We start from the raw sequence: 16,071 nt of genomic DNA, 5'->3' as shown, positions 1-16,071 counted from the left end.
TCTATTTCCCATGAAGTGATGGGACCAGAAGCCATGGTCTTAGTTTTCTGAACGTTGAGCTTTAAGCCAACATTTTCACTCTCCTCTTTCACTTTCATCAAGAGGCTTTTGAATTCCTCTTCACTTTCTGCCATAAGGGTGGTGTCATCTGCATATCTAAGGTTATTTATATTGCTCCGGGCAATCTTGATTCCAGCTTGTGCTTCTTTCAGCCCAGGGTTTCTCATGATGTACTCTACATATAAGTTAAATAAGCAGGGTGACAATATACAGCCTAGATGTACTCATTTTCCTATTTGGAACTAGCCTGTTGTTCCATGTCCAGTTCTAACTGTTGCTTCCTGACCTGCATATAGGTTTCTCAAGAGGCAGGTCAGGTGGTCTGTTATTCCCATCTCTCTCAGAATTTTCCACAGTTTATTGTGATCCACACAGTCAAAGGCTTTGGCACAGTCAATAAAGCAGAAATAGATGTTTTTCTGGAAATGTCTTGCTTTTACATGATCCAGTGGATATTGGCAATTTGATCTCTTGTTTCTCGGCCTTTTCTAACACCAGTTTGAACATCTGGGAGTTCACAGTTCACGTATTACTGAAGCCCGGCTTGGAGAATTTTGAGCATAAATTTACTAGTATGTGACATGAGTGTAATTGTGCAGTAGTGTGAGCATTCTTTGGCATTGCCTTTCTTTGGGATTGGAATGAAAACTGACTTTTTCCAGTCCTGTGGCCACCGCTGAGTTTTCCAAATTTGCTGGCATATTGAGTGCAGCACTTTCACAGCATCATCTTTCAGGATTTGAAATAGCTCCATTGGAATTCCATCACTCCACTACCTTATTCGTAGTGATGCTTTTTAAGGCCCACTTGACTTCACATTCCAGAATGTCTGACTCTAGGTGAGTGATCACACCATCATGATTGTCTTGGTCATGAAGCTCTGTTTTTACAGTTCTTCTGTGTATTCTTGCCACCTCTTCTTAATATCTTCTGTTTCTGTTATTTATGCAATGTCAAAATAACTTCATCTATATAAATCAGTGGGGAAAATAAAATTCCTTTGTAAAATGACATTTGGATTCAACATCATCTGCTGGAAAAAATAATGATTGGTTGATTTCATAATTATCATAGCCAATTTTGGGCAATAGATTGTTACATAGAAACCAGACATTTTTGAAAAGAGTTCTTGTTTCTTTTTGACAATTTACCAATAAATATACAGAGAAAGTGAGACCATGTAAAGAATTTGCACTGCATTATTCTTCTGAGAACTAAATTCATGTGCTTATTCACTCAGTCATGCCTGACTTTTTGTGACACCATGAACCATAGCCCACCAGGCTCCTCTGTCCATGGCATTTTTCAGGCAATAAGGCTGCAGTGGGTTTCCATTTCCTTCTCCAGAGCTAAATCTATATCCCTAATTTAAAAAATAAATAAATGAATGTTATTTTTGCAGAGAAAGAAAAATGCTGAAAATAAGATCAAATAAGTTATTCATATAGAATTTACTATTTATGTGCTAAATACTGTTCTCAGATCTTAAATTATTAAGATTATTATGAACTCCTGAAGACTTCAAAATGACCTTATGGAACAGTCACTGTTATAATATCCAGTAAGGAGATAAATACACAGAGACATGGAGTAATTTCATATTGTAAATTTAGGGTTCAAACTCAGCCTCTCTATTTCTAGAATCTGTGCTTTTAACTCTATGCTGTTTTAGACACATTTAAAAAATAGTTTAAGGGCTATTTTAAATACTCATTTTTATTCATTCCAGTTATTAATAATATTTAACAAAGACTATATATATATGTAGACCTATTGTATCTATATCTATATCAATATTGATATAAATATCAAGATCTATCTACATAACTCTGTACAATATATCTCTATATTGCTACATATCTATATATAAATAGTCTTATAGATATATTATATTTAAAAGACTTTACATATAGATATTATATATAATATAGATAGATATGACATATGTATTACATACTATTACAGCCAGACATCCTGGAATGTGAAGTCAGGTGGGCCTTAAGAAGCATCACTACAAACAAAGCTAGTGGAGTTGAGGGAATTGCAGTTGAGCTATTTCAAATCCTGAAAGATGATGCTGTGAAAGTGCTGCACTCAATATACCAGCAAATTTGGAAAACGCAGCAGTGGCCACAGGACTGGAAAAGGTCAGTTTTCATTCCAATCCCAAAGAAAGGCAATGCCAAAGAATGCTCAAACTATCACACAATTGCACACATCTCATATGCTAGTAAATTAATGCTCAAAATTCTCCAAGCCAGGCTTCACCAATACGTGAACCGTGAACTCCCTGATATTCAAGCTGGTTTTAGAAAAGGCAGAGGAACTAGAGATCAAATTGCCAACGTCCACTGGATCATGGAAAAAGAAAGAGAGTTCCAAAAAACCATCTATTTCTGCTTTATTGATTATGCTAAAGCCTTTGACTGTGTGGATCACAATAATCTGTGGAAAATTCTGAGAGAGATGGGAATAACAGACCACCTGACCTGCCTCTTGAGAAATCTTTATGCAGGTCAGGAAGCAACAGCTAGAACTGGACATGGAACAACAGACTGGTTCCAAATAGGAAAAGGAGTACGTCAAGGCTGTATATTGTCACCCTGCTTATTTAACTTCTATGCAGAGTACATCATGAGAAACGCTGGACAGGAAGAAACACAATCTGGAATCAAGATTGCCAGGAGAAATATCAATAACTTCAGATATGCAGATGACACCACCCTTATGGTAGAAAGTGAAGAGGCATGAAAAAGCCTCCTGATTAAAGTGAAAGAGGAGAGTGAAAATGATGGCTTAAAGCTCAACATTCAGATAACGAAGATCATGGCATCTGGTCCCATCACTTCTTGGGAAATAGATGGGGAAACAGTGGAAACAGTGTCAGACTTTATTTTGAAGGGCTCCAAAATCACTGCAGATGGTGACTGCAGCCATGAAATTAAAAGACACTTACTTCTTGGAAGAAAAGTTATTACCAACCTAGATAGCATTTTCAAAATCAGAGACATTACTTTGCCGGCTAAGGTCCATCTAGTCAAGGCTATTGTTTTTCCTGTGGCCGTGTATGGATGTGAGAATTGGACTGTGAAGAAAGCTGAATGCTGAAGAATTGATGCTTTTGAACTGTAATGTTGGAGAAGACCTTTGAGAGTCCCTTGGACTGCAAGGAGATCCAACCAGTCCATTCTGAAGGAGATCAGCCCTGGAATTTCTTTGGAAGGAATGATGCTAAAGCTGAAACTCCAGTAATCTGGCCACCTCATGAGAAGAGCTGACTCATTGGAAAAGACTTTGATGCTGGGAGAGATTGGGGGCAGGAGGAGAAGGGGACGACAGAGGATGAGATGGCTGGATGGCATCACTGACTCAATGGATGTGAATCTTAGTGAACTCCAGGAGTTGGTGATGGACAGAGAGGCCTGGCATGCTGCGATTCATGGGGTCACAAAGAGTCGGACATGACTAAGCAACTGAACTGAACTGAACTGAATTGAACTGAAGGAGAATTGACTAAGCGAATACTTGAGAAGCAGCATTCCACACTTCATTTCCTTTTTTCTGAAAAAAGGTTTCCTGCAATTTCCCCAACCAACCTTGCCTTCCAATCCTCATTCTATCGCTCTCCTCTTTCACCCTCACAGTTCCAGCAATTGTAAGAACTTTAGAGCCTGCTATCATTTGGGACATGAAGATGGGCAGATGGGCCATAGCAATCAATTGTTCTACATTCAAATATACTCCTAGTTATATCTATGACTATTCTTTCATTGGACTTTGCAGAATAGCAATGTTATATTTATCCTTAAGAAATTACTCTTCCAAATATGACACTTCTAAGGCATATTTATTGACCCATAATGTGGACAGTATCTCTCAAGATGACTCTTCAGTGTCACTGCCCATAAAGTTAAAAGTGACCAAGACTTTTATTATTATTTGTTTTATTTATTTTTATTATTATTAATTGCTCTTTAATAAGCACAATTCCTCCCAATTATCTCATTTTTGTTTCTTCCCAGCCATGTTTTTGAATCATACTTGCCAACAGGGAGTTTGCTAATAGACCACATTCACAGAACTACAGATAAGGCACTGAATTATTTTAAGCATGATAACTACATAATATTAAATTTTAATATTATAATGGTGTTTAAGAGAACCAGTTGTATAATCCCTGTATTTCAGTGCTATAGACCGATATATCAGTTAAAGTTTATCAGTGAATCAGAACCTATGATTGATGCAAAATAAGACATCTCTAATAGGAGTTAGATGTTACAAAGTTGTGGAAGCTAGCTTCATGCTCTATATAAGATAGATACTTTTGCAGCTGATATGATGCCTGAAGTCAGCAAGCTGGCAATTGGAAAGAAAAGATAAACTTAAAGTGAGGGAGATCAGGGAAAAATATGGACCTCCTAAGGGTATGTTCAAATCCTAACTGAAAACCACACCTGACTCTGACGAACTCAGATCTCAATAACATGAGCTATCAGCAGGAAATGCATCACCATGGAGTAACATATATACTTGGCTCAGGATTTGGAGAAATTGAATGAGATTATCCAGTGGAAGGTGGAGGAACTGCAGGAGTCATAGCAGAGTCACACAGCTCGTATAGCCACACCAGCATGTGACTGCTGCTCTGTGGCAACAAGGGAGCCAGCAGAGCAGCTGTGATTTGTGTTCACTGCAGCAGCACCTGGCTCTGCACAATCCTCTGAGCAGCTCCTGCAGCTCCTCTAGCTTCTACTTACAGGACATAGGCACTGAAGTGCTCCTATGTATTCTGAAGTTTCTCTCAATATGTGTTTCTTACAGTCTTGGTGAAGGGAGCATCGTTTTGGAGTGTTTATGAGTAAGCCTTAGATGATAAATTCATTCTAGCCTTTAAAACATCCTTCAACTCTGCTGGTGTAGGCTATCTTTGGATCTATGTTTTAGTCTCCTAAGCACAATGCTAAAATAATTCTCTGCCCTTTACTTCTTGATAGTACATTAAATCCAGAATCTCTGCCTAGTGCACTTATGAAAAATAATTCAACCCATATGTTCCACTATGTTTCAGTAGTGTTAGAATATTTTCCTAACGTGTTCTCAAAATTTCTGCTGAAAACAAATTAGCATTCAGTTTAGTTCAGTCGCTCGGTAGTGTCCGATTCTTTGCGACACCAGAAACTATAGCACACCAGGCTTCCCTGATCATCACCAACTCCTGAAGCTTGAATCTTACCTTTTTTGTGATGCTTACTGTACTTTCTCATGTCTCACACTTTTAGAGTTACTGTTTTTGGCCTCCCAGGATTTGAATCTGATTATGAGTTCAGAAGCAATGAGAGATGAAGGGGGTAGTTATTAAGGAGTATAAATAGCTCCATTTAAGTCAAATGCTTCAGAAAAGTCCATTACAGGATATTCAAAAAAATGAGACCACCCTCTTCATAAGGGAAAAATATCTATTTATAATAGTAAATGCATTTCAGGGTTATGTATAGGATTTTAATCCCAGCTTCATCTTAATATTCTCTTAAGGATTCTTACCAATTTTGAAATTCCCTATTCTACATCAATGTTCTAAGTTAATCAAAGGACAATCATGATGTCAGAAATGAAATGTGCATTATAAGTCATTCACTTCTGGAATAAGGTTTTATATTTAAATCTGAGTTCCATGGGTAGAGGATACAAGGGTTTCATTTCAGGAGTTCATAGAAGCATTCTTGTCCCTTACCTGATCCAGACTTAAGACTTTAAAGTACTAGACTCATCAGTTTATTTCCCAAGTCAATAGAATATTTAGAAATAACCAAACCAGCTTCGTAGTACTCCATATTTTTACTATGTATTTTTATCGCTGCAACTATTAGTATATAGTCATCCAAAGACTTACCTTTTATAACACCTGATTACAGGTATCTCTAGATGATAATTTAAATATTTTTTGGTCATTTTATGTCATGAACTTCTATTGATCCACTTGCTACTAGAAACAGAGTCATTAACATCTTTAAAACTAATTAGGCCACAGAAATATTTATGCGAAACCAATTCAAAAAATTTGTTCTTAAGATTCTGATCCCTGGTGGCTCAGAGGTTAAAGCGTCTACCTGCAATGTGGGAGACCCAGGTTCGATCCCTGGGTTGGGAAGATCCCCTGGAGAAGGAAATGGCAACCCACTCCAGTATTCTTGCCTGGATAATCCCATGGATGGAGGAGCCTGGTGGGCTACAGTCCACGGGGTTGCAAAGAGTCAGACACGACTGAGTGAGGCCAGAATCACTTGTGGTGCCAAATTTTGTATAATTTAAGCTTTAATTAGAGAACAAGAACCACAATGAGTTATAATAGATAAAAATTTGTTATAGATATTAGACCTTTCATAAGTACCACAGCTGCCTAAGCAGTTTTGCTTCTGCATTTGATATAGGAATTGAAATCAGGGCAAGGATATGAGAAGAAATAGTGGATTTAAATTTGGGAAGATTAAAGGGAAACTGGAATCCATGAGAATAAATAGGAACCTATGAGACAACTAGGACCTCATGAGGACAAAATGGAATTAATAAGAACAAATTAGAACCCACATTGGTGATTCATTGCCTCCAACATTGATGGGAGTAACCTATGTTATTAATATAATCTGTGCACCCTTTATGACAGAGCTGTACTAGTGTGTTGATTGATACGTTCAGAAGCTGAAGCACAGATCTATCAAGAGTCTCAAAACCCAAGGGCCTGGCTGCTTCTCTATACCAACAAAAGGAGTAGTTGGATGAAAAACTGAGTAAGCTGAAAAGGTCTTAGCTCTACTTCAACCTTTAGAATGTTAAAAAAAAAAAATTTATTCTATTCACATCAGCCTTCCAAATATCACTGAAATTTCCCTTATGGGTAATTTTACCCACAACCCTATGAAAAGGGGAAAGCTAAGAAATGCAGTAGAGCAAAACAGACACCATACAAAGTCACCACATTGGGAGTAATGTTCCCATGAGTAAATGAGGAGAATAGAGACAAGTAAGTATGTTTCCTTCGAATCAAAAGTACCAGAGGCATTTTATTGCCTCTCAGTTGCAGCTAAGTTTTAAGGAAATCTCATGAACTATTATTTTATAAATATAAAACATATATTTTAGCTCTAGTATGCACAAAGCATAGGGTTATAAGGAAACTACATGACCAAGTTGTGTAGACCAGTATCCTTACCTTCAAAGAACTTAAAATGTCATCATTGATCCATATCCAGGATTATTCATGTACTCTTGCATTTCCTATCATGATTATCTAGTATACTTATACCAAGAAATTCAGAAAAAAAATTATTTAATATCAGTCTTAACCAGGTTTAGCATGGTTACACAAAATGATATTTAATATTATCCATTGATTTTTCTTCTACATGTTTTAATTTTTATTTAAGTGCTTCTGTATGGCGAAATATCCAAATGATACATGAAAAAATGTCATGCTAAATCCTCTAAAAATAGTAATAGAACACAAAATCTTATTCACTGAACATATAGATATGATAGAAATGCAATTTGATTAGTTAATAATTCATTTAATATCACAGTGGTATGCATTTTATATGCCAAATTGTACTGCTAGCAATAAACAAAATTGATCTAGAGAGGAACCATGAAAAATGTTGTGAATTAGATAATATCAAACTAGCAAAGGGCTTCCCTGGTGCCTCAGATGGTTAAAAACCTGCTTGCAATGCAGGAGACCTAGGTTTAATCCCTCTGTTGGGAAGATCCCCTGGAGGAGGGGATGGCAACCCATTCTAGTATTCTTGCCTAGAGAATTCCCATGGACAGAGGAGCCTGGCGGGCTACAGTCCATGGGGTCACAAAGTGTTGGCCATGACTGAGTGACTAAGCACAGCACAGGACAAGCAAGCAAAGACAAAAGAAAGTTATAATGAAGCAGTTAGCCTGTATATGATTTCTAAATTTAGAATTCTGAAAAGGTACTATCTTCATAAATATTTATTAGCCATGATTCTGGATTTACTTTGTGGCAAAGATAATCATTGAATATATGTGATGTATAAATCTTGAATGATCTATTCATGAATTCACTTATTCTGCACAGCTTATAAATGTGGTTGAAAACAAGGTCTGTGCCCCAAGAAAAAGGCATATTGGCCATGTTTCAGTGAAGAAATGCCATATGTCATTCACTAACTGAATATTTAATTCAATATTTCAGGCAAACAAATCCAAATCAACAAGCAACAGATCTTTTTTAATTATTCGAAGCACATAATAGTTCTACTCATGGATGTAAGCATTAATAACCCAAGGAAAACAACTATACATTATAAAAAGACATTGGCTGTTGTTTTCAGTCCAGGTGGTTTACTTTAAAAAAAAAATAATCTTATGATGATTCTGCAGTTTATTTCTTAAGAGTGAATGAAACTTGAAATTTTAGCAAATATGTTTCAGCACAATCATCAAGAAACAGAGTTACTTGCCACTGCAATGAAAGCAAATCATAGGTCAGTGTATCTCTGAACTATTTTAAAAGCTATTTTGTTTCAATTTAAGAAAAGTAGCAAAAAAAAAAAATTTAGTGGAAGCAGATTTCCTGTTCTACCCATGATGGAGTAGCTTGTCATATGCATCTCTTTTGCCAAGAACAACTAGAAAAACCATAAAAATTAACTTAGGTTTGGTGTAAAGGAATCATAAAAATGGAAAAGCAGCCAATACTTTAGGAGGGGGTTTCTTTCAAGAAGGAGGCTCAGTAATTAAAGACTCATACCTTTTATTTTAGTGGAGATCAGCTCAATCTCTTTCTCCTTTTGCAACAATCTTGAACAAAGTCTCCCTTGCCTTTTTACTGTTTGGTACAATATTTATTTGATGATAGCATAAACATTGCAAGAAAAGAAAGTTACAGATAGATCTCTTTTAAACATTGATGCAAAAATTCTAAAAAAATTATTAGCAAACAAATTTATGATCTATTAAGTAATAAGCGATAGCCAGCTTTTATTTATTCCAAAAATGCAAATTTACTTATTTACTTGAAAACCAACCAATATAATTTACCACACTCACAGAATAAAGAAGAAAAATACGTATTTAAATTTAGCACCCATTCATGGAAAAGGAAAAAAAAAAAAACACTTTAACAAGTAAAAATAGAAAGGAAATTCTTTAATCTTATAAAAGGTAGGAGAAAAAAATCATACTTTCCTTAGTTTTCATTGCTTCCAAAGGAAAGGCAGAGACAAGGATCCAAGAGAAAATAGGAAATAGTTTATTTGGGTGTTGTAGGCTACACCAGCAGGAATAAGGGAAACTAACATAGAGAAGGAAGTCCATAAAGAGAGCGGTTTTGAGCTGGCTACATAGTAGATAGTTGAAGCTTAACTCAATGAGGGAAACTTTGGAAAATGCTTCAAAACACATGCCTCTAAGGAAAGGAATATTTACATACCACTGGAATATTTACATACCACTATGATCCAGGAAGTAGTTAAGGACTGCTTATTTGAGGTATTAATTACCTGGCCTTTCCAAGCCTGCCAAATGGTTAGTCGGTAGTTTTCAAGGGGAAAATCTCCCTTCCTTAATGATGCAGATGTTGGATGTAAGAATTCTTATGGACCACAATGTGAAGGTGAGAACTGTGGATTAAGGGTAGAGCTTTTCAACTTGTTACAATGCTTAATGGTGATAAAACAATAAAATTTTTCAAGATCAGGAATAAGAAAAATATTTTTACTACTGACATCTTTATTCAACATTGATTTAGATTTCAAATTCTTTGAAATAATGAAAAAAAAAAAAAAGATGCAGGACACATCAAATATGGTTTAGTTACCAGAGCAGACAATAATTCAGTGGCAAGCATAGAGGACTCAGACAAAGCTACACATATGTGGACTGAAGTAAAAGAAAACCACAACATAAAATTTATGAGTTAAGTTTTATTTGGAAACCTTACTGAAGACTATGACCTGAGATACAGTTTGCAACAAAGTTCTGAGGAAATGCTCTGATGAGGGAAGAGTATAAATCGTGTCTTTTTGCTGGGAGAAATGAGTAGTCCAGCATAAAAAGATTACTGCTAATCACAAAGAATAGACATTTTAAGTTAATGATTTTTAGTGCTTTTCTATATATGGAAAATGAAAGAGTCTAGAGTCATAGAAGCTTTTCTTACATGTGTATCTTAACTATATAGACATTGATAGATTTCTGTTTTTCTCAATCATGAGTTTCCTTCAGGATGCACTCTCAGTTGTTTTGATGACTGCAGTGGCTAATGGCTTGATCTTTGTAGAACTGGAATGTGAGGCAGCACTTTTTTTTCTTTACACATATACTAACAGTTATTTTATGACAAATATTCTTTGTAAATAGATTTGGGAATGTTAGGTAGGTAGAATAGGGAAAAGGAATCCAAAATGGCGGTGGCTAAAAGACAAGGAAGGGAAAAGCCCACGAAAATAGAACAAAAAAAGGTCCGAGGACCTGAGTGAGGACCTAAGGTAAAACAAACAACGCTCCTGACTGGCCTAATTTACATAGGACAGGCCCAGGGGGAGATAAACATATAAATAGAGGAGCCAAAGCTAGCTCTCTCTCTCCCCCCCACCCTCCCCTGCGCTCTGGGGCGCTCTTCTCCTCATGTCTTTGGATCGACGAGCCCTCACGCCTCAAAGATGGATTTTCCTGCTATCTTCTAAATAAAATAGAGCTGTAACACTGAGCTGTAACACTGATTTGTCTAAGAGCTATAACATGGTCCATTCAAGTCCTGAGAGCTATAACATCGTCTAAGACCTGAGAGCTGTGACACGCCGATGGGGCTTTAATGTCCATCATTCCAAATCTTTGTTGTGATGAGACAAAAAACCGAACATACACTCGTGTGACAGGAAGAACAGAAATGATTTGGGCCAATTAACTATATGTATATATATATATATATGGGGGAGAAAAAAGTGACTCTAGATCAGCACAGTCCAAAAATTTCTGCATGATGAAAATGTTCTATATCTCCTGCATGTGGTAGCCATTAACTACATGAGGTTGTTGAGAATTTGATTTGTGAATAATGTAACAAAGAAAGAAACTAAATTTTGAGCTTTAGTTTTAATTTGAATAAACATAGTGCCTGTGGCTATCATATCATGCAGCACTGTCATATACTTTACATGATAAATACATATATATTAAACAGAAAGTATTAATAAAGAGGGAAGGAGAAAAAAGCTACTAATTTAACACAAGAGGATATCTTTATGTCCTTGAAAAGGAAAAGATTTTATAAACAGAAAAAACTATATTGACCATTAAAAATCTATAAACTAAAATATATTTATAGAAAAAATTACATTTATCAGAACACATCACTAAGTGTGAAAATACAAGTCAAAGTAGTCACAGAAGCAATTTCCAAAATAAATATCTGACAAATGATTCAAATACAGAAAATATAAGAAACCCCTACATATTAACATGAAAAAGCAATGGAGACTAATTAAATTGGGCAAAGGTTGAATAGCCACTTCATATTTCAAAAGATGATATTTAAATAGCCAATAAACTTGTGGTATTGTATTTAACTTTATGTTTTACCAAGGAAAAGCAAATTAAATCATTTTTGTGTTGTAATTTTTAAGGAATGTCTATAATTTAAAAAGGAAGATTTTTGCCAATTTTGGCAATACTATGTAATTCATGGAACAGTTACATACTTCAGGTATAAGTTAAAATCAATACAAACCACTTCAGAAAACTGCATCTCTTTTTTTCTGTTAAAGTAGATTTATGAATTTTATGTGAACCAATAATTTGAACCTAAAAACATGTATGTATATATATATGTATATATTTGAACTTTAAATATATACAAATAAAATGTGTATATTTGTGTACCAGCACACATGCTCTAGAATGTTGTACTTGGGATATCCTCATTAGCCTCATTAACTTGGAGGAGGATATAGCAACCCATTCCAGTATTCTTGCTTGGAGAATTTCATGAATAGAGGAGCCTGGCAGGTCATGGGGTTCATAAAGTTGGACATGACTGAGCACACATGCATTAGCCTCAATCTGGTTACAACTGAAATAGGCATTCAAGGTAAAATCAGTAAATTCAGTTGTTGTCGATCAATGTTTAATATAGAAATGAGAAGAAAACATATCGCTACCTTCAGTTATCTGTAGAAATCTTAAAAGGTAGTGTTATGCAATTGAAATCAGCCATAAAATATGACATAATGTAGGATGCTGTTTACTTAGAGTTCAAAAATTAGGGAACTAATTCATGATGATAAAAGCCAGAAGAGTATTTCTGTATGGCATATACAAAAGCAACTTCTAGAAGGATGCCAACACTAAAACATGTTATCAGATTGGAAATTTCATAAGTGTATTTACTTTGTTAAAAGTCACTGAAATTTGCACTTGTAATTCAAGTAAAATGTCATTAAATTTTACTAAGGAAAAGAAGGCAATCTTGAAAAAAAAGTTAGTGACAGTGCACGAAAAATGAATGAGCTGGCACTAAAAGATGAATATGTCAGTGCGATTTAATAAGTAAATTTTCTTAGCACAGCTGATTACTTTTTTTCCTTCAGCCATATCATCTGATATGAAAACAGTAACTGGCTATGTTTTAGCACTTTGCCACTTCTGTTTTCAATGGTGTCTATTCAATCTATGGCTGTTAGAACTGGAAGATTATTATTTTTTTTTCCTTGTGAGATGAGAGAAAGAACAGTACAGATGCTATAAATTATTTGGAATTGAAGATATATTTTCAGCTAAGGTGCACAAGATGGAATAAAGTACAGTATAAATAGCTCAAAGATACAACATATGTTGACTAAAAATGTATTTAGAAGCTTATATATGAGACATTTGTATTAGCAAAGAGAGTTTAGGAGTGTATAGTAAAATATAGCCATCTCCTTTCTGATTCCCATGTCCCGAGGGGAGTTAAAATTTCTGAAGCTCAAAATCTTCTCTCAGAGTTTCGCATCAGGTTGCATAATACTCAAATTGCCTCTACAATTGATTGTGAAATGGTTTTAAAATACCATATCGCAGACGTGGATGATACTGCATGTTGTGACAAATGATGTGTCCCCAAAATCTATTTTTCTTGTTGATTGGAGATCTACTTAAACCTTAATAACTGAAGTTAATAGTTCCTTTTAAATAATTGTAACTACCCTATTAGTCCCACTATTTGGCATGTATTTATAATGTTTCTTTTATATGTACCTTGCGTAAATAAATAAAGTACCACTGTAATAGGAAAATAAACAAATTACCACTGTAGTCAAGAAACTCACATTGTCCTGAGAAGTCACATACACCAATGTTTATAATGAAAACTAAATATTTTAACCATTCTGGGGTAAAGGAGATGGGGTATGGAAGGATTTACTGTTGAAAGATGAAGATTGTGTCTTGTAGATGATTGGGTAGTGACTGAATGAATATAAGAAGGAGATTAATGCGGTCAGGTTTGCATTTTTAATATTTCACTCTGAAAACTGTAAAGATGAATTTAACTGGAATAGGAAGATACGGGGAAATCAGATAAATTGCAATTGAAAGAAGCAAGAGACTGAACCTGAGAGGTGGTATATAAAGTGCCTAGCTGAGCAAGCTCATTTAATATTTTTTTATGGTTATTTTGATCAAATGAAGCTCGTAACTCTTGTTCTCCAGCAGACTTAGCATTACATGAAAATAGAGGATTAGTCAAACAACATTTCCAAAGGATACATTGTTGTAATGATTGTATTAGACTAATTGTTATTTCTTCCCTGAGACTGGGGAAAATACTATCTTTTCTAAGCTCAACTTTGACTGACACCAGAGTAACATCAAGTTTCTGCAAACTTAGAAAGGGGGACCAGGGAAGAATGGATATTAAGTAAGTCCCAAGTAGTGTCTGCTATCGGAGAAGTCAATGGTAAGCCACTCCAGTACTCTTGCCTAGAAAATTTCATGGACAGAGGGGCCTGGTAGGCTGCAGTCCATGGGGTCGCTACTAGTCGGACACCACTGAGCAACTTCACTTTCACTTTTCACTTTCATGCATTAGAGAAGGAAATGGCAACCCAGTCCAGTGTTCTTGCCTGGAGAATCCCGGGATGGCGGAGCCTGGTGGGCTGCTGTCTATGGGGTCACACAGCGTCAGACACAACTGAAGCGACTTAGCAGTAGCAGCAGCAGCAGCAGCAGCAGTGTCTGCTATACTGTTTGATTTTGGAAAGTTGATGGTTTCCTAAAATATCTTCCTAAACTGCAAATAAATTTATCTCAAATTTTGGGCAAAATGCAACCATTTCTTAGTTTTAAACTGCTTTTACATTCATTATTTGGAATGGATTTAGTTGAAATTAATATCATGAACAGAATATAAATACATTTTAATGATCTTATTAGTTTTTATTGTTTTTTAATTTCTAAATTTGCTTAAATTAAAAAAAAAATTTTCTTGCACCTGACTTCACTTTAGTAGCCTTTTCCATGTCAGAGTACTACATGATCACTTTTTAGTTAAGCAAAATAATTTTATATTGTTTAATTTCAAATTACATGTTTCTTAATAGCTTAGAATTCATATGATATGAAGCAAAAAATAAAATTGAGTGTTTGATATCACATTATAATTTCTATCAGTATAGAATTTTTGAATGGCAGAAGAAAGACAGTATTTTAGTGATCTTTTGTTTCTTGGTGTTTTAATGAAAGTAGATGACCAACTTATAGAGTTATGGTCATCATCCATCTTTATGCACTTGGTTTGTTTTAATTTGCCTGGATGTACACTAAGGCAATGGCACCTCACTCCGGTACTCTTGCCTGGAAAATCCCATGGAGGGAGGGGCCTGGTAGGCTGCACTCCATGGGGTCGCTAAGAGTCGGGCATGACTGAGGGACTTTTCACTTTCACTTTTCACTTTCATGCATTGGAGAAGGAAATGGCAACCCACTCCAGTGTTCTTGCCTGGAGAATCCCAGGGACAGGGGAGCCTGGTGGGCTGCCGTCTATGGGGTCGCACAGAGTCACACATGACTGAAGCAACTTAGCAGGACACTACAGTTAGAAAAAACTCCCACTCCCATGGGCCACAAAACTGACAACAAACTGGAAGTATATACTTAACAAGCCAAGAGCATATTTAGAGAAAATATTTGTGGTGAGTACAAGAGAAATAAATAGTGGGAATTCATTTAATATATGGCATACTGCATAGGATTTGATTTAGGTCATACCTGAATGGTCTAGAGGTTTTCCCTACTTTCTTCAATTTAAGTCTGAATTTGATAATAAGGAGCTCATGATCTGAGCCACAGTCAGCTCCTGGTCTTGTTCTTTTTGACTGTATAGAGTTTCTCCATTTTTGGCTGCAAAGAATATAATCAATCTGATTTCGGTGTTGACCATCTGGTGATGTCCATGTGTAGAGTCTTCTCTTGTGTTGTTGGAAGAGGGTGTTTGCTATGACCAGTGCATTTTCTTGGCAAAACTCTATTAGTTTTTGTCCTGCTTCATTGTGCATTCCAAGGCCAAATTTGCCTGTGACTTCAGGTGTTTCTTGACTTCCTACTTTTGCATTCCAGTCCCCTATAATGAAAAGCACATCTTTTTTAGGTGTTAGTTCTAAAAGGTCTTATAGGTCTTCAGAGAACCGTTCAACTTCAGTTTCTTCAGCGTTAATGGTTGGGGCATAGACTTGGATTACCAAATACCTTATGATTACACAGTGGAAGTGAGAAATAGATTTAAGGGACTGGATCTGATAGATAGAGTGCATGATGAACTATGGAATGAGGTTTGTGACATTGTACAGAAGACAGGGATCAAGACCATTCCCATGGAAAAGAAATGAAAAAAGCAAAATGGCTGTCTGGAGAGGCCTTACAAACAGCTGTGAAAAGAAGAGAAGTGAGAAGCAAAGGAGAAAAGGAAAGATATAAGCATCTGAATGCAGAGTTCCAAAGAATAGCAAG

The sequence above is a fragment of the Capra hircus genome, chromosome 6, assembly GCF_001704415.2.
Source record: "Capra hircus breed San Clemente chromosome 6, ASM170441v1, whole genome shotgun sequence".
Classification (NCBI taxonomy): Eukaryota; Metazoa; Chordata; class Mammalia; order Artiodactyla; family Bovidae; genus Capra; species Capra hircus.
This window is presented reverse-complemented; position numbering follows the sequence as displayed.